Source organism: Engystomops pustulosus, chromosome 7 (assembly GCF_040894005.1).
Source record: "Engystomops pustulosus chromosome 7, aEngPut4.maternal, whole genome shotgun sequence".
Taxonomy (NCBI): domain Eukaryota; kingdom Metazoa; phylum Chordata; class Amphibia; order Anura; family Leptodactylidae; genus Engystomops; species Engystomops pustulosus.
Window position 1 is genome coordinate 96,567,283 of NC_092417.1, and position 20,059 is coordinate 96,587,341.

The 20,059-nt window shown below is 42.2% G+C and overlaps 1 long non-coding RNA gene across 1 annotated transcript in view; it reads left to right on the forward strand.

Moving 5' to 3' along the window:
- The window catches only part of LOC140070606 (uncharacterized), an 89,991-nt gene that overhangs the window by 5,152 nt on the left and 64,780 nt on the right, over positions 1-20,059 (forward strand). The window lies entirely within an intron of this gene.

Below are 20,059 nucleotides of genomic sequence, written 5' to 3' on the forward strand. Positions count from 1 at the left end.
GGGTACACAGTGGGGCTCAGAAGGGAAAGAGAGATGTGTGTCTTTTAGAAGCCAAATTTGACAGAAATCTTATACATGGGTTAGGGTGCATTTGGAGAGCCCTAGTGGTACAAAACAGAAGGGAACCCCAACAAGTGACACCATTTTGGAAAGTACACCCCTTGGAGAATTTAGCAAGGTGTAATATGTGTATGTACCCCTAAAGGTGTAGGATCCAAACAGACCCCAAAAAGGAAAAAGGTGAAAATTTTCCCCAAAAAGTCACTTTTACCCCAAATTATTCTAAGCCAAAAGTATCAAAAGATGAAACAATCCCACAAAATGTGTACAACTATTTCTCCTGGATGTAGAATTGCCCCACATGTGCAGATAAAATGTTGTATGGGTACACAGTGGGGCTCAGAAGGGAAAGAGAGATGTGTGTCTTTTAGAAGCCAAATTTGACAGAAATCTTATACATGGGTTAGGGTGCATTTGGAGAGCCCTAGTGGTACAAAACAGAAGGGAACCCCAACAAGTGACACCATTTTGGAAAGTACACCCCTTGGAGAATTTAGCAAGGTGTAATATGTGTATGTACCCCTAAAGGTGTATGATCCAATCAGACCCCAAAAAGGAAAAAGGTGAAAATTTTCCCCAAAAAGTCACTTTTACCCCAAATTATTCTAAGCCAAAAGTGTCAAAAGATGAAACAATCCCACAAAATGTGTACAACTATTTCTCCTGGATGTAGAATTGCCCCACATGTGCAGATAAAATGTTGTATGGGTACACAGTGGGGCTCAGAAGGGAAAGAGGGATGTGTGTCTTTTAGAAGCCAAATTTGACAGAAATCTTATACATGGGTTAGGGTGCATTTGGAGAGCCCTAGTGGTACAAAACAGAGGGGAACCCCAATAAGTGACACCATTTTGGAAAGTACACCCCTTGGAGAATTTAGCAAGGTGTAATATGTGTATGTACCCCTAAAGGTGTATGATCCAATCAGACCCCAAAAAGGAATAAGGAGAAAATGTTCCCCAAAAAGTCACTTTTACCCCAAATTATTCTAAGCCAAAAGTGTCAAAAGATGAAACAATCCCACAAAATGTGTACAACTATTTCTCCTGGGTGTCGAATCGCCCCACATGTGCAGATAAAAGGTATGGGTACGATGTAGAGGGAATGGGGGATGTGTGTCTTTTAGAACCCAGAAATCTTATACATGGGTCAGAGTGCATTTGGAGAGCCCTAGTTTTACCAAAACAGAAGAGAACCCCAACAAGTGACCCCAATTTTGGAAAATACACCCTTGGAAAATGTTTCAAGGTGTAATATGTGTATGTACCCCTAAAGGTGTATGATCCAATTAGACCCCAAAAGGAAAAAGGTGAAAATTTTCCCAAAAAAGTCACTTTTACCCCAAATTATTCTAAGCCACAAGTGTCAAAAGATGAAACAACCCCACAAAATGTGTAACCATATTTCTCCTGGATATAGAATCGCCACACATGTGCAGATAAAAGGTATGGGTATGATGTAGAGGGAATGGGGGATGTGTGTCTTTTAGAACCCAGAAATCTTATACATGGGTCAGAGTGCATTTGGAGAGCCCTAGTGTTACCAAAACAGAAGAGAACCCCAACAAGTGACCCCAATTTTGGAAAATACACCCTTGGAACATTTTTCAAGGTGTAATATGTGTATGTACCCCTAAAGGTGTATGATCCAATTAGACCCCAAAAGGAAAAAGGTGAAAATTTTCCCCAAATTATTTTAAGCTACAAGGGATAAAAGATGAAACAATACCCCAACATTTGTAAGACTATTTCTCCCAAATGTAGAATTGCCCCACATGTGCATATCAAATGTGATTTGGGTGCAAAGTAGAGGAAAAGAGTGATGTTTGTCTTTTAGAACCCTGAAATCCTTTACATGTGTCAGGATGCATTTGGAGAGCCCTAGTGGTACAAAACAGAGTAAAACCTAAAAAGTGACCCCTTGAAGAATTGAGCAAGGTGTAATATGTGGTGTAGTGTAATACAAGTGGTGTAGTGAGCATTTTGAACATACAGGTGGTTTTCCCAATATAATGTGCTATGGATGCCCAAGAATTTTTATTAAAATTTTATTACTCAGGAGTTGTATGGTATATCCTGAAACACTCCTTCATGCAGAGGCCAGGTTTCTCAGGGCAGGTTTCGCAATGGTATATAGTGTCTTTCCTAACCCCTCTTTTGGAACAGACTCTGCATCTTTTCTGAGTCCTTCCTTTAGATGCAGTCTGGGGCACTTCACCGGGAAAATGTTGCCCTGGAACAACACGGGGGACATCTAATCCAGAGGTACTGGGGACCTGTCCTTCCTGTCCAAATACTAATGCCTTAATCACCACCTCTTGAAAATGGAGGAATGATACAGCATGGCCTGCACATTGGAACAGCACGTAAGAGTTGTACAGTGCCATCTGTACAATGTACACAGCCAGCTTTTTGTACCATATCTTTGTTTTCCGTAGAGCACTGTACGGCTTCAGCACTTGATCTGACAGATCAACCCCACCCATGTATTTATTGTAAGCCAGGATGCAGTCTGGTTTAGGGGTAGTGGTGGTGGTACCTCGTACAGGGGTGAGGGTGCTGGAGTTCCCATGAATGGTGGTCAGAACAAGGACATCCCTTTTGTCCTTATACTTTACCAACATCATGTTCTGATTGCAGAGTGCCTTTATGTCCCCCTTTCTAAGTGGCTGCCTAACAAGGGATCCCGGGAGGCCTCTCTGGTTTTTGCGTACAGTGCCGCACGCTACAGTACCTCTGGAGTTTAGGGATTGGAAAAGTGGAATGCTGGTATAAAAGTTATCCACGTAGAGGTGGTAACCATTATCCAGAAGTGGGTGCACCAAATCCCACACAAGCTTCCCTGTAACTCCTAGGACAGGGGGGCATTCTGGAGGGGTAATTTGGGTGTCTTTTCCCTCATAAATCCTAAACCTATGGGTGTACCCTTAGGTACCTATGTACCTATGGGTGTACAACTTGTACATTTTAATTCCGTACCTGGCCCTCTTGCTGGGCAGGTACTGGCGGAATTTTAACCTGCCTTTGAAATGTACCAGTGACTTGTCTACACAGATGTTTTGTAAAGGGGTGTATGCCTCGGCAAATTTTGTGCCAAAATGGTCGAGGATTGGCCGAATTTTATATAGCCGGTCAAATGATGGATCACTTTGAGGTGGACATTGTGCATTATCGTTGTAATGCAAAAATTTAAGAATTGCCTCAAAGCGTGGCCGCGTCATTACGGTGCGGTAAATTGGAGTACTGTAGAAAACATCAGTACTCCAATACTGCCTAACCTCTGGTTTTTTAACAATGCCCATGTGGAGCACAAGACCCCAAAACTTCATCATCTCTACTGCATCTACAGGGGTCCACCTAGAAAATGATGAAGTGGGGTTTTGTGCAAAAAATTGTTGGGCATATAAATTTGTCTGTGACACCATGAGATTTAGGAGGTCCTCAGAGAAAAAGAATTTGAAAAAATCTATTTCAGTGAGGCCGTCAGTGTCAAAATGAATTCCTGAGCTGCCCACGAACTCAGGAATTTGGGGCACATAATTTTCAGGGGGTGGGTTCCATGATGAATCACTTGCGGGCTGGGGAACATGCTCGGCGGTGGTCCTGGGGCGCCTTCTTGAGGGCCCCTCATCACCAGATGAAGAGGAAGGGCAGTAGGAGGAAGAGGATGAAAAATAAAGAAATGGGGCATCCTCCCCTTCTGAATCAGTCTCGGCAAGGAAGGCATAAGCCTCCATTGCTGAAAAAGATATTTGGGATGTATTGGACATTTTTATTGGGGTGGGGTGGGGTGGGGGCGTGTATAAATGTTGTGCTTTTAACACGTGTAAACTTTATTCAAGGGGGTGTGTATGTTGTGCTTCAACACGTGTGGGACGATGAAAGAATAGACCGTAACCGTAACTAGAACTTTTACTACAGGAAAAAAAAAAATTTACAACAAAAAAAAGCGACAAAAAAAGGAGCAAGTGCTGAACAGTAAGATGCTACTGATCAGCGCTCAGTTGTCGCAGCGCACTCACAAGATGGATTGTGTGCGCAAAAATTATTTTAAAAAAAAACTTTTTTACAACCAAAAAAAGCGACAAAAAAGGAGCAAGTGCTGAACAGTAAGATGCTACTGATCAGCGCTCAGTTGTCGCAGCGCACTCACAAGATGGATTGTGTGCGCAAAAACTATTAAAAAATCCCTCTCTTTTTACAACCAAAAAAAGCGACAAAAAAGGAGCAAGTGCTGAACAGTAAGATGCTACTGATCAGCGCTCGGTTGTCGCAGCGCACTCACAAGATGGATTGTGTGTGCAAAAATTATTAAAAAAAAAAAACCTCTTTTTTACAATCAAAAAAAGCGACAAAAAAAGGAGCAAGTGCTGAACAGTAAGATGCTACTGATCAGCGCTCAGATGTCGCAGCGCACTCACAAGATGGATTGTGTGCGCAAAAATTATTAAAAAAAAAAAACACTTGTTTTTTACAACCAAAAAAAAGCGACAAAAAAAGGAGCAAGTGCTGAACAGTAAGATGCTACTGATCAGCGCTCAGTTGTCGCAGCGCACTCACAAGATGGATTGTGTGTGCAAAAACTATTAAAAAATCCCTCTCTTTTTACAACCAAAAAAAGCGACAAAAAAGGAGCAAGTGCTGAACAGTAAGATGCTACTGATCAGCGCTCGGTTGTCGCAGCGCACTCACGAGATGGATTGTGTGTGCAAAAACTATTAAAAAAAAAGCAGCAGTAAAAAATTGGCACTGTGCAAGCACAAGTGCCAACCAGTGATGTGTGTCACCGATCTGCACTTGGCGGTCACAGGACACACAAAACTGAGCAAAAAACAAAAAAAAAACCCTCCTGTATAAAAAAAAAAGCTGAAGCTAAAGCTGATCAGTGATGCAAGTCACTGATCAGTGCCCAGCTTACAGGATGCAACCACGAAGGTGGTGCAGGGGAAAATAGGAGAAAAAAAAAAAAACTGCGACCAAAAAATGAGCACACGTGCTCGGCGTCGCAGGACGCACACAGGGAAGGGGTGGAAGGGATCAGGAACAGGGATTGATATAGGGAAATTAGAGATCACACAGAAGTGAGATCTTACTGTAGTAGTCACAGCAGCAATTGAGGATCACACTGGTGGTGCCCAGAAAGGTGCCAGCCAGCAATTCTAGAGGGTCCAGCAACACAGGGGGGTGATATACACTGTTCTGCACGCTGTCTCACACTAGAATGAGACGTGCAGAACAGTGATCACTAATTTGAACTTCCCATCTGAAATCCGATTGGCCGATCTGTATAGATCGGCCAATCGGATGTCTATGGGAGGTGGCATGATGCCACCAGACATGCCCCCTAATGATGATGATTGGTGCTGTCCTAGACAGCACCAATCATCATCCTGTGTTAACCTACAGGACCCCCTGGTGACGTATACTGCTGCTATTGGTCGGTCGCATCGACCAGCCAATAGCAGCGATCGCGGACGAGGGGGGGGGGGCGAAACCCCTCTGCACCACGAGGCAAGATGTCGGCTGTCAGGGACAGCCGCCATCTTGTCCCGATCGCCGTGTCTCTAGACACGGCGATCGGTAATAGCGGCATTCCAGCGCTATCGGCTGGTCTGAACTGACCAGCCGATAGCATCGATCGTGAACCGGGGGGTGCGACGAAACCCCTCTGGTCCACGAGGCAAGGTGGCTGGCTGTCAGGGACAGCCGCCATCTTGCCGCGATCACCGTGTCTGCAGACACGGTGATCGGTACATCGCGCGCCGTAGTACTACGGCGCGCGTCGGGAAGTCACTTCCCGCCGCGCCGTACTAGTACAGCGCGCGTCGGGAAGGGGTTAACCGGCACTGTTCTTTTATCTCGATCCACAAATTCCCACATCTGTGATTCCGTATATACACTCTACTTGGGTTGGCTTTAGGCCCGATAGTTCCAAACAATAGCTAGTTGCAGAAACTACCGACTGTCAGTTGGTTGTGTGGATGATTCTACCCCACTTCTTGTGTGTCCTGGACCCCTTGTGGTCAAGGGATGTTTGAGGAAATCAATAGCTAATTGACCTTACGTACCATAAAGGGGAACATCAAACTAGCTGAATATTAATAGTCTTCTTCATTAGTCTGATGGAGCGACAAGGGTCCAACGGAGGTACATGGGACCCCATTGGAACCCTCGTTTTTGTGATCTGTGGGGTTCTCATCACTGAGACCCCCACTGATCAGTAAGGTAGGGCCTAACTTAAGTTTGTGGGAAAACCCCTTTAACTGCAACACTTCGTATGTTGTGTACCTCCTAGCTTGCACCAAATGCAGATTGCAGTAGGTGGGCTGTACCACCCATCAGATGTATCCAGCCCTACTGTGAATGTGTCAGCCGCATCTAAACATTTCCGGGATATCCATAACAAAGATGTGTCCACGTTCCTCTGGGAGGGTATTGAAAATGTTCACAAACCATCCAAAGGAGATGATCTAAATAAAAAAAATTACTAAATAAGGAGACCGATTGGATGTTCCTCTTGAAGAGCAGATATCCAATGAGTCTCTACCTTAGAAGGGACCTTTATTATATTTTATTAGTTCCATAAATACCCCCGGTAAAAATAAACAAAAATTAAATAAAATGTAAACATAGCAAACCTTGTTTATAGGTGTACTCTCTACCTTACACTCATTGTCCTTTTTCCTCTTTTCTCCAGATCCCCCCCCCTTTCCTTCATTCGTTTTTTACATTCTTATATAGATTATTACATTTTGTCTCCTGAGTGGTGGAGATATAATATGGAATAATATTTGGAATTTATTAATATGTCTAGAGGTCATTTTATAACCAAATATATTTATCTCTTGCCTTAAAAACTTGGTACCAAATGTACATTATTTGCAATAAGTGTTTTTATTAAAACAATTTTAATAATGTATTATTTTGTAAGGGTTAAACCCCAGGCTATTTTCTGTCCGTAATGCATATGGTTACTAGCACTATATTTCAGGTCTCTTTAATTTTGACTCACTAGTAGACCACATCTGGTATAAGAATGCTTGCTGTTTATTCTAAAAGTTTAACCATGTCCTGGTGGACGAATCGCGTCTTCTTTTTTTTTGTCATGCCCCACGTTCATGATGTGATGTCTGGACTGATTTTTACATTTATGAAATAAACTACAATTTTTAATTGGATTTCCGTGGATCTGTGGTTTGTGGGAAGAGAGAACAAAGGTTTGTGAGTAGGTAGCTTTATATGTAGCTGATTTGTATTTTATAATGATTGAACTGATTTGTATTTTATAATGCTCATGGTTGGAACCCTATGAGAAAAGGTTCCCTTTAACCTCTTCTCTAGCAATTATGGTATCATTCCACAATAATTGGATTTTATGGTGGGATGTTGAGCACATTTCTTTTGTTTGCCTATGGCACTGTCAGGCTTAGAGGTTGTGGATCCTCTGAACCACTGCGGACGATGACACAAGCCACTACCTGGGACCAGAGTCTAAGTGGCACCCGTTTTTCACCAGAGCCTGCTGCAAAGCGGGTTGGACTTGCTGCAGTGGGGTACCACCAGATCGTTACACAGGTGTGACTTGTCCACAGTGGCAGCCCAGGTCGAGGTACAGAAACGGCAGGCAATCTCGTAGTCGGGGACAGGCAGGAGGTCAGGACGGGCGGCACAGGATCGGAGTTGGAGACTTAACAACAGGTCAGGGCAGACGGCCAAGAAGCGAAGTCAGAAACGGAACCAGGGTCACAACGGGAATTCACAGAAACGGCACAAGGCATAAACACAGCTTTCTCTGGGGCTCAAGGAACAAAGATCTGGCAGGGGTCACAGGAAGAGGCAGGGTCATATAGTATGCCTGAGAATGGCCAGCGCCAATTAGTGGTGCAATGCCCGTTTAAATCTGCAGAAGCCGGCGCACACGCGCCCCCAAGGAGTCAGGAATGCGAGCGCACGGCCGAGGAGGATGGAGCGGCTGGCGGGACCGAAGAGGACGGAGCAGGAGCCGTGACCCGTAAGTTGCGCGTGCAACACGCTTGTGGGGGAATGAGAGGCACGGGTGAGCCCGCAACCCGTGATATGGGTCGCGGGACCACCTGTGACAGGCACCATAATGCCTTTTCCCAGCTATGGTTGGCCCCACCTATTCTCCACCCTTGCCACACCTTTTACACTTTTTTTGTAGAACTCTTTACCCCCAATGGAGGTAAAAAATAAATGCAGATCCACAGATTCCACATTTTTATAATAAATTTCCTGTATAAAACCCCCATTGAGTGAAAAAACTGCTTTTGGGATCTTAGATATTGAAATAGCTCTGATGGCAGGGATCTACTGGGTGTAAGTAAACCCAGCATAGTTTTCTGGTGATTATACTGTGATCTGATCCTATGCTGTCTAGGCATTGCATAATTTTGTATTATGGGAAAGAGTTTTTTACATCATATTGCATAAAACATGATCCAAAAATGAGTTATTTCCTGATCTTTTATTTTTCACCCCATTATGTGAGTTAGTCTTATTATTCTCTAGTAAAAGAACATTACTTAGCATTATATTATGAGGTTGTACTACACAATGACGTCGTCAATCACCATTCTTATTTTGCAATTCATAAAATTGTTATAACTTTGTTCTCTATTTATCTTCTCAACCTAATCAGAATGCCATGGATATCATATAACCTAATATGTAGCAATAGGGGCATGTAGGACTTAATTCTATAGGGTAGAGGTGTGAAAAGAAACTAAGCAGGAGAGAAGAATTAGATGTATATTAGCTAGACCTATCAATTGTAGCAGGATTGGCAGACCATCTGATGCAGAGGTGTCAAACTGGCTCATGGTCCAAATTTACCCTGTAGTGTAATGATATTTGGCCTGCGAAAAAAATATGAATATATCATGCTGAGGGCAAAGAAAAACTTCCCATGGAACTACACAGATTGCAGGAGTAGCTGGCCATCTTCAACTACATCTGGAGGACATTGGAAGCTGAAGGGAGGTAAAGTGCTGGACTGGTGCTCCATGTGGAGGTAAGTATAACTGCTTCCTTGTTTGGGTAACCCCTCTACACCACTCTTGAAAAAAATATTAAAGTCAATTAAATAACCAAGAAAACATTTCCAATTACTCCACTATTAACATATTTGCCCAGATTTATTAGAGCCCCTGTGCCAGTTTTCTGTCAGACTTTGCACATTCTTTTCAGAGCAAACTGCCTGCACATGTATATAAGAAGCGTCCGAGACACATTTGTGTCGCAGCTGCAATGTACTGCACTGGAATGGGTGTTCCGCTTCTCATTCGGACCGTGCATCACATTTATCATACAAAGTCCAACAGAAATGTTTCACACGCCCCATGTTTAAAGGCAGGGGCTTCCTATGGACACAGAGGCCTCTGCCATGGCTCCCTGTCGGCACAGGTGTTTGGGCCCACCGGTGGACCAGGGCCAGTCCGACCCTGAATGAAGTGTTATTATTTGGGCCTAGTACATCATTTTTGATATTGTCCTTTGCATGGTGGTGCTTAACAACAGGACAGCGGTAAAATAAATGGAGTTTCTACGTTCTACTGAAATGATTAGTAATCCTTTTTTTTGTATAGAATCTTGTGTTCATTATCACTATTGTGCTTTTTGTGCCTTTTATGTTGTAGTAATGCTGTGGGTCACAGTTTGGAGGTATGCTTTTGAAATTGTAGCGCTATTGTTTGGAATATTGGCCTTATGGTCGTTTTTTTAGTAACATTATACTGCATACTGCCACTGCTTTATAAAACCTTCTTTCACATTACCTGACTTGTTGGACCAGGTGCTTCAGCCCTATAGCACCATGAGGATATTGAGGGTGTCCAATTGAATATGCCCATGCACATTGTGTTATCATATAATGAATATGTGTTAAAGAGGTGTTAATCAAACATTTAATTTTTGGAGACCAGGAGGGAGGGAGTGCTAATATTTCACCACTTTCCAGGATTGGATAACACATTAAGATTTACCATGATGTACTACATAAAGCCGTATGCTGCATCTTCCCTCTAAGCCCTGCAGTGTGCCCAGACCATAGAATATTGCCACATATGGTTGATTGTTTCCAGTGGAATATGTTGGGCACAATATATTTGGGCAGAAATGGCATATTTCTACTCTGTACCATCCATTCTGGATTATCTTTGGGTCACCCACCTGTGTGGTAAAAATTCTAAACCCCTAAATTCTTTGAGGGCAGTACTTTCCAAATTAGGGTCAGTTTACGGTACTAAAAATGTCTTGAAAATCTCTGAAATTGTTATTAAAACCATAAGCACATTTGAAAAAATATTAAAGAAAAAGATGTATGACAAATTAGTTTCTATAAAAAGAATTCCAATGTTATTACTTTCTGTCTAAAAAGCTGAAAATGTTCAACTCTCAAAATTGTTCTTTTTTAATTTGCACCACATCTCTTAGATCCCTACCCAAAATATAACATATCAGCTAAAATGTGCTACCTACACAAACTACAATGTGCCACACATAATTCTCATAATCACTGGAATAAGTTATATTGCACCCAATTTACTGCATTAATCTCTGTGGGGAAGGGCGCTTTTCACATCACTGATTTGTCACTGGACTCATTTTGACTTATGGATGCATACAGATTGGTTTTCTCTTCCTGTCATCACTGATGACTTACTGAACCATTCCTTTCAATGGGCTTTTTCACAGTTTACTTTTTTTTCACTGATCATGGGTCAGTTTAGAACCTGCTCTTTTTGTGTTCAGTGGCAGAATTTAATCAGTGAAAAAAAAAGTTGTAAAAAAAAGTCCATTGAAAAGAATGGGTCAGTAAGGCATTAGTGAAAAATCACTGAAGTCATGAAGAGAAAACCAATCTGTATGTGTCCATAAGCTCAAATGGGTTCAGTGACAAATCACTGATGTGAAAAAAACCCCAATGTGCAACTGCCCTTACCCAAAGGTGAGTCTGCAGCCACTTACGTGCAGCAAGTATGCCTCTTGCTTTATTGCCACAGGACTCTTTCTTTATTATTTGTACATTTCTGTGCTCATTTACATATTTGCTGCTTCCATTAGGCACGTTATCCTATATTCTATACAGACCAATCCCATAAAAGACATTTTACAGAATTTATTTCTATGTGGTTTGCCACAAAACTATATAGGTTGTAATTATCAAGAACAAAGTTGACAAAATGACACCAAAACACTCATTGCACAGAAGTAAATTTATTCATGGGAAATACAGATTCAGGTGTCAGGTAAGTGCCAGAAGACTAAATGCCAGGTGTCAGGTGAGTGTCAGGTAAGTGCCAGAAGACTAAGGTGTCAGGTAGGCGCCGGAAATGCCAGGTTTCAGGTAAGTGCCAGAAGATTAAGATGCCAGGTATCAGGTAAGTGCCAGAAGACTAAGATGTCAGGTGAGTGCCAGGTGTCAGGTAAGTGCCAGAAGACTAAATGCCAGGTGTCGGGTAAGTGCCAGAAGACTAAGATGCCAGGTGTTAGGTAAGTGCCAGAAGACTAAGGTGTCAGGTGGGTTCCGGAAATGGCAGGTTTCAGTTAAGTGCCAGAAGACTAAGATGCCAGGTGTCAGGTGAGTGCCAGACGACCAAAGTGTCAGGTGAGTGCCAGAAGACTAAGATGTCAGGCGAGTGCCAGAAGACTCAAGCGCCAGGTGTCAGGTAAGTGCCAGAAGACTAAGGTGTTAGGTGAGCCAGGTGTCATGTAAATGCCAGAAGACTAAGGTGTCAGGTGAGTGCCAGATGTGCCAGGTGAGCCAAATGTCTGCTAAGTGCCAGAAGACTAAGATGCCAGGTGTCAGGTGAGTGTCAGGTAAGTGCCAGATGACTAAAATGCCAGGTGTCAGGTAAGTGCCAGATGACTAAAATGCCAGGTGTCAGGTAAGTGCCAGATGACTAAAATGAAAGGTGTCAGGTAAGTGCCAGATGACTAAAATGCCAGGTGTTAGGTAAGTGCTAGATGACTAAAATGCCAGGTGTCAGGTGAGCCAGGAGTCTGGTAAGTGCCAGAAGACTAAAATGCCAGGTGTCAGGTTAGTGCCAGAAGACTTAAGATGCCAGGTGTCAGGTGAGTGCCAGGTGTCAGGTAAGTGCCAGATGACTAAAATGCCAGGTGTCAGGTAAGTGCCAGAAGACTAAGATGCCAGGTGTCAGGTGAGTGCCAGGTGTCAGGTAAGTGCCAGATGACTAAAATGTCAGGTTAGTGCCAAAAGACTAAGATGCCAGGTGTCAGGTGAGTGTCAGGTAAGTGCCAGATGACTAAAATGTCAGGTAAGTGCCAGATGACTAAAATGCCAGGTGTCAGGTAAGTGCTAGATGACTAAAATGCCAGTTGTCAGGTAAGTGCCAGATGACTAAAATGCCAGGTGTCAGGTAAGTGCCAGATGACTAAAATGAAAGGTGTCAGGTAAGTGCCAGATGACTAAAATGCCAGGTGTCAGGTAAGTGCTAGATGACTAAAATGCCAGGTGTCAGGTGAGTGCCAGGTGAGCCAGGAGTCTGGTAAGTGCCAGAAGACTAAAATGTCAGGTTAGTGCCAGAAGACTTAAGATGCCAGGTGTCAGGTGAGTGTCAGGTAAGTGCCAGATGACTAAAATGGCAGGTGTCAGGTAAGTGCCAGATGACTAAAATGCCAGGTGTCAGGTAAGTGCCAGATGACTAAAATGCCAGGTGTCAGGTAAGTGCCAGATGACTAAAATGCCAGGTGTCAGGTAAGGGCCAGATGACTAAAATGCCAGGTGTTAGGTAAGTGCCAGAAGACTAAGATGCCAGGTGTCAGGTAAGTGCCAGAAGACTAAGATGCCAGGTGTCAGGTAAGTGCCAGAAGACTAAGATGCCAGGTGTCAGGTAAGTGCCAGATGACTAAAATGCCAGGTGTCTGGTGAGTGCCAGGAGACTAAGATGCCAGGTGTCAGGTGAGTGCCAGGTGTCAGGTAAGTGCCAGATGACTAAAATGCCAGGTGTCAGGTTAGTGCCAGAAGACTAAGATGCCAGGTGTCAGGTAAGTGCCAGATGACTAAAATGCCAGGTGTCAGGTAAGTGCCAGATGACTAAAATGCCAGGTGTCAGGTAAGTGCCAGATGACTAAAATGCCAGGTGTCAGGTAAGTGCCAGAAGACTAAAATGCCAGGTGCCAGGTAAGTGCCAGAAGACTAAAATGCCAGGTGTCCGGTGAGTGCCAGGAGACTAAGATGCCAGGTGTCAGGTGAGTGCCAGGTGTCACGTAAGTGCCAGATGACTAAAATGCCAGGTGTCAGGTGAGTGCCAGGTGTCAGGTAAGTGCCAGATGACTAAAATGCCAGGTGTCAGGTAAGTGCCAGATGACTAAAATGCCAGGTGTCAGGTAAGTGCCAGAAGACTTAGATGCCACTTGTCAGGTGAGTGCCAGAAGACTATGGTGTCAGGTGAGCCAGGTGTTAGGTAAGTGCCAGAAAAAAAAGGTGTCAGGTGAGTGCCAGGTGTCCGGTCAGTGCCAGAAGACTAAGATGCAAGGTGTCAGGTTAGTGCCAGAAGACTTAGATGCCAGGTGTCAGGTGAGCCGGGTGTCAGGTAAGTGCCAGAAGAATAAGATGCCAGGTGTCAGGCGGGTGCCGGAAGACTAAGGAGCCAAGTGAGCCAGATGTCAGATAAGTGCCAAAAGATTTAGGTGCCAGGTAAGTTCCAGAAGACTGAGGTGCCAAGTAAATCAGGGGTCAGGTAAGTCAGTGCCAAATCAGAATAATGCCAAGTTGCCAGGTGGAAATAGTCCTGATTGAGTCAAGTGCCAGTTGAGCCAAGTAATAATTGTGCCAGGTGCGTCTGTGCCAAGTAATAATTGTGCCAGGTGCGTCAGTGCCAAGTAATAATTGTGCCAGGTGCGTCAGTGCCAAGTCAGAATAGTGCCAACAGATTTCGTTGCCAGGTGAGCCAGGAGACTGCCAGAAGACTTCAGTGCCACAAAAAAAGAAAAAGAAAAGTTAGACAAAGTGTGACTAATATATTTATATTATGTACTAGCTGTCACCCCCAGTGTTTTCTGGGATAGTATATAACTGCTCCTAACTATAACAAAATAGAATGGGTTAACAAAAACTATTTTGTGTCTGTATCTGTGTCTATCTTTGTCTGTCTGTCACTCTCCCTCTATCTCTATCCATATTACCTCACACATAAGCTCACATTACCTCACATTGCTTATAGTAACCAATCAAAGCTCATATTAACCCCTTTTGGTCTAAGCCATTTTAGGGCTTTAGGACCAGGCCTGATTTTTTGTATTTGACCTGTGTCATTATAGGAGGTTATACCTTTGTAACACTTGCAGGGCAATAAGCGATGGCTACACATGTGCTTATCACCCTATTCACTCATACAGGAATTTCTGAACTAGCAGTTTGCTGCTTGAGAGGTGTGGCCCAGGACCGCCATCAGGGACCATGTCACAGTGCTATGGAATGGACCAGCTCCAGCACCAGCTGTCCCACATGGCTCTTATAATGAATTCCCCCAATGTGTATGTGATGTACATGTGCTCTGTATACTTACTGGTCAGGCTACTGTTTTCTTGCTGCTACAGCAACAGAAGGACCGAAGGCTAAAAAATAGAAAGCAATGTAACAAGAATTTGAAGAAATCCAGTAAACTTATGATGATAAGCAATGTTATCTACTTTCCAAAAATGCAAGCATTACCCCTGGTCATACAGATACTGGAGAAGTGTGAGATTACAGGGGGTGTAGCCTCACAGGTAGAATACATTACAATAGACAAAGAATTATTGAAATAAAATATTAAGGCATTTTCATAATAGTCAAATTTTGTGTCTAAAATTATAAAATATCCAAATAAAAGAATAAAAAGTCTCCCTTTTTATTGACTGAACCAGACAGAGTTGGTGTTGTGGCATCAGTCACAATCCAAACTACAGGGTGGAGAATTTTTAATCCCACATAATAAAAGTTGTAGAAGTAATAGCCTGAACATTAGGATTGTAGTAAACATACTGCTGCAATCCTCTAGACCCATTTGTTTACCCGTCCGCTGGAGTTCACTGAAAGTGCATTGTCCGTCTATAATGCACTGTGCCGCGTTTCACTAAATGTGCACCGATATCCTGCATGTGTCGCTTCCCGCTCAGGTCTGACAGAGTTCACCATCTTTTTAGTGGTGCATCAAAGTGCTAGGGCTTGGGACACAATTTGAAAGTTAAATCCCATGCTCAGTCCGAATCAGTCGGACGGTGCGCTCCCTAATTTGTGTTGCATGGAAGCCAGCGCAGCTGCGGCAAAAAAAGGTCACGTGCGACACAATCACAACGCACCCGCTACTTAAATACCTGTGCAAGCCGTTTTACTATTAAAGATAGAGCACAATCCGAAAAAAGTGTGTCGCAAAGCAGCACAAAGCCTAAGTAAATGGGCCTCTATGTGATAATGAAGCCTCTATATGTAACTGATAATGTGTATTCATCTATAGTGTCTGTCTATATTAGCTGGTTAATTTCTGCACTTACATACTCATCACCGTCCTCTTCCTTCCTGGAGTCTTTTTTGAATATTTCTCTATAATTTCCCTTTCCAGTTCTTTTAGCGTGAGCTCCCTATTGCATATAGAACATGTAATAAATTACTCTATACTGTAATAATTAATTTAAGAGCTTTGGATTTGAACTTAGATGTTGCCTCCCCTATACTTTATTTTTCTTTAAGTTTTTTTCTTCATATAAAAAATTTATTTAATGTGCATGTCGTGTTTTTTGGAGGGGGAATTAATAAAAAGGCAGTTGACCCATTTCTGCACTGCCACATGGTAGCATGCACCTCTGAGCTAAAGGGGGTAATTAAATATGGCTCATGGAGGAGTAGGGATTTATATGGCAGAAAGCAATGAGTCCTCTGTAACATAGTCTTTGGTCACCTGGCAATGTATGGATGGATTGGGAACTTTAGGTGGCCTAGTAAATACATTACTACCCCTCCTGGCCTCATAGCTTAATGACCCAATAGAATTTCTTCCTGTAGAGTACCATTGTCATTCAGCCTCTATAAATACCACAGATGTATAGACAGTATAGAAATCACCCAAAAGAGAACTGATAGATTAAATGGTCTCAGATTTAAAAAAAAAATGCTTAAAAGGTTCAAAAGAAGACAAGCACATGTCAAGATAACTGTGGAGATTTTCATTAAAGTGAAGCATGACAAAGTTTTCAGAAGCCATTATAAGGGAAGCTTCTTAAATGGAATAATCTTTGTTTGTAAAACATGGCCCCAGTTTATAGGATTATTGGATGTTCTGTGCAATATAACATATGGAAGATAAGTGTACATCACTGTGTAAGGCCGTATTTGTTGGACATTCGGTTTAAATAATGAGTCCCTCATGTCCCACTGCACCATACTGTAGCCATGTGGCCAATCAGGATGTGCCTCTGATAATCATTACCATGGAAAGTGGGAGGAGCGATCATGGTCACAGGTTCTAAGAATTATTGTATCAGAAGAGCAGCAAGTGTGCAACATGACATGAGCAACTCTGGACCAGCAAGTGTGGACATGACATAGCGATGTCACCACAAGGTTAGACTGCAAATATTGTAATGATTTTTTTTTGTGTATTGATTTATTTCTATATTATATCGTGATCTTACCCAATGGTGCGGAGCCTAGGACGCCATTTATGTTGTTTAACTCTTTCATCTCTGTAATTTAAAAAAAACAATCGATTTACAAACGAATTTGTATAATTTCTATCATTTATCTCCCTCCAGGTGAAGAGAATTTTTAATGTTTCAGCTTTGTTTTTCTTTCCTTCTTTCAAAGAGCCAAATCATAATAGTAATAATGATAATCTTTATTTATCTAGCACCATCAAATTCCATAGAGCTTCACAAATAAAATAAAATATTACAGAGTAATAAAATTCATATGGAACAATAGGAGCGAGGGCCCTGCTAACAAGAGCTTACAGTGTATGAGTATGAAGGGCGGGCACAAGAGGTATAAGAGCTTGTATAATGTTCCAACCATTTTTATAAGGCAGAGGAATAAAAATTAATTAAAAAATTAAGTCGAAAGTCAGTGGGACTGCAGAGAAGCATTTTCCGGATAACAGACAGCAGAAGTACCACGAATTGGTTAATAAAGCGTTAAAATTGCATGCAGTTAGCAAGTATGTGTTGATTTTGTGTTGGAAGATTTGTTCTGATACCTACTAAGCCTGTCAGTATAGGTACAGGAGGTGCTGGGTCTTGTTCCCTGCTGGTGCTGTGTTGAGGTGACAGTGGACACCATGTGATTCTTGCAGCCAATAGCATAGGGACCCACCAAATTGGTAATTGGAAGGGAATAGTTATGGCGTTTACTGATACCAATTATAGTTACATGTGACTTTTGATATTTTATTTAATTAAAATGTATATGTGAATATGTGAGGTGTATTGTAGTGTGTTCTCTATACACTAGCATTCAGCTGCATACGGTTTTCAGTCATTTGGCCTAAACTTTGCCCTTGGCCATATGACAACTGTGGTACATCTGCCATACTTTAAACTGGAAAATTCCAACAAAAATTAGTTTGTGGGACTCTACATACCTAAATGCAGTAGGTGCCGCTCTCACCTTGGCTATCCATCTGTTGAAGAAGTGAAAATTAGAAAACAGTATCACTTAACTAGAAAACTAGAGTACAAGCCCTGATAAATGTTCTCCATAGTCTGTGTAAACAGGGTGTATACCAGCTCTACCTGAGTAAGTCATCTTTCATTAGTTACAAGGAAGAATCTATATTATGGTGTAATCTTCTATATAGTGGGGCACATTTACTAAGAGTAGTGCAAACTGTTTGCCTGTGTATAGTGCAGTGTGCGTCAGATTCAGGATTTCTGGCACCCGTTCTTCTTGAATCCGGTGCCCCCTGCACCGACAGAGTGCACCAACTTTTTTTATGGTGCACCTTTAACATATGACATGCAACACCCTTCTGTCGGACTTTGCATGATAAATCTGTCGCATGGTCCGACTAAGCACCGAAACGCCCCCTAATTTGTGTCACATGATGCCTATTGCAGCTGCACCACAGAAGGGTCGCGTGCGACACTTCTTAGATACCTGAGAAAGCAGTTTACACTAGAAAGAATGTGCAAAGTCTGACAGAAAACTGGTGCACAGCCCTTAGTAAATGTGCCCCATGGTCTTCTTATCTTTATACTTACATATTGAATATCTTTTCATCAAGACCTTGTATGTCCTCCTCCATCTTCTCTTTTAGCTGTCTAATGGTCTCATCCCTAATGTAGATGTAACATATATTATATACAATATTTTGATTTCAGGCTTTTATTATGGTTGTGCATGGGCATTGTTATTATTACAAATGAGGTAAAGTTCCCGTGCTTCATCTCCAGCCCAAATACTTTGTTTTATTTGCACAGGTCATGTTTGCACATGAAACAGTCTGCAAGGTGGGAAAAGATTAATACAATGGAAATGGAGCAGTTTGCAGATGCCTGTAATGGCCATAATATGAAGGTAGCAGGGTGGCCCCTTCTATACTAATTAACAAAAATTGGTTTATATGAGAGATATATGTACATACAGTCTATACTAGTATATGAAGCTTCTATGTTACTTACATTGACCATGGTCACACAGGTGCACAAGAGTAGTATCGTTAGTATCAGAGCTGTGCGATATAACAAGCCGTGCACCTGTGTGACCATGGACAGTTTTCCGTCCACTGGGGCTGGGTTCACGCATTTTGGAGGCGCATTTTGGCTACTCTGGAAATGTTTTTCTTCATTGCCGTAAGTGTAAGCAGCTGTGTAAACATTTCCAGAGTAGCCAAATGCATTGTAACATTTAAAAACACATGCGTTTCAACGCATCCAAAACACCACGTGCGAACACACCCCGAGTGGACAGAAATTTTTCTATGGTCTTGCAGGTGCACAGCTCGTTATATCACACAGCTCTGATTATACAAGTCTTGCACCTGTGTGATCATGGTCAGATTTCTGTCCAATGGAAATAACATAGAAGCTTCCGATAGAATGACAGCAAGCAGAGATCTAAAAATAGTGAAAAATTCATATAGAAAGTATATTGGAAAATTGTATAACTTTTTATTATACAAACAATAACAATAATTTATTTGCTGAAATGGGAATACCGCTATGTGGTTTTACAAAGAGATGGGTTCCTCTATAAACCCATCAAAGCTAATAGATTGTATTGGCAACCAGGAGACCTATCAACGACTCCCGAGCTTGTAGAAGCCTAAGGCCAGACTTAGTTACTTGGTTACTTTCCATTTTATCTCCACTAGGCCTACTACTCATAAAGTAACATGTCTCTACCTAAAAAAACATTATGTTATTCTGAAGCATCTTTATATTCCTATAACCTATAATTTTATTTATAGCATATTATTTTATATTGAAACTTACATATCATCCAAATATTTTATCTTTGCCAAAGCTGCAAGTGTTTCTTCCATTGTGTTCTTTAACTGTTCCAGGGTATCCTCCCTATTGTACATGAAACATATATCATCTCATATGTCATAAATACAGGTCATTATAAAGACTTTCCTAGAGTTATAAAGAGTTAAACATTTCTCCCCCAAGGCAGTTTTAGGATTATTCTCTTAGTTGAGGATGAAGCAATGCTTTAGTTTCATACACCGCTCCATTCTCAGCTGGTGGCTGTGTAAGGAGATGCAGGATGGCATCCATCACCTAAATACAGCTGTGTTGCACTTGGTTGGTTGGTTGGCCGCTGACAGAACACCATTTGGCAAGAAATATTGTGGAAAGGTACTAACATTACCCAGCAGGGCCACCCCTTCTATTTCAACTGCTACAGCTCTGCCCCAAGATCAGATAGCAATAGCATGGTTTAGTGACATCATTGTATCAGATTTAGGAAACCCTCTATAAAATAATACAGGAAATATCTGACTGTCCCCTTTATAACAAATAGAATTAGCAAGTTGGCA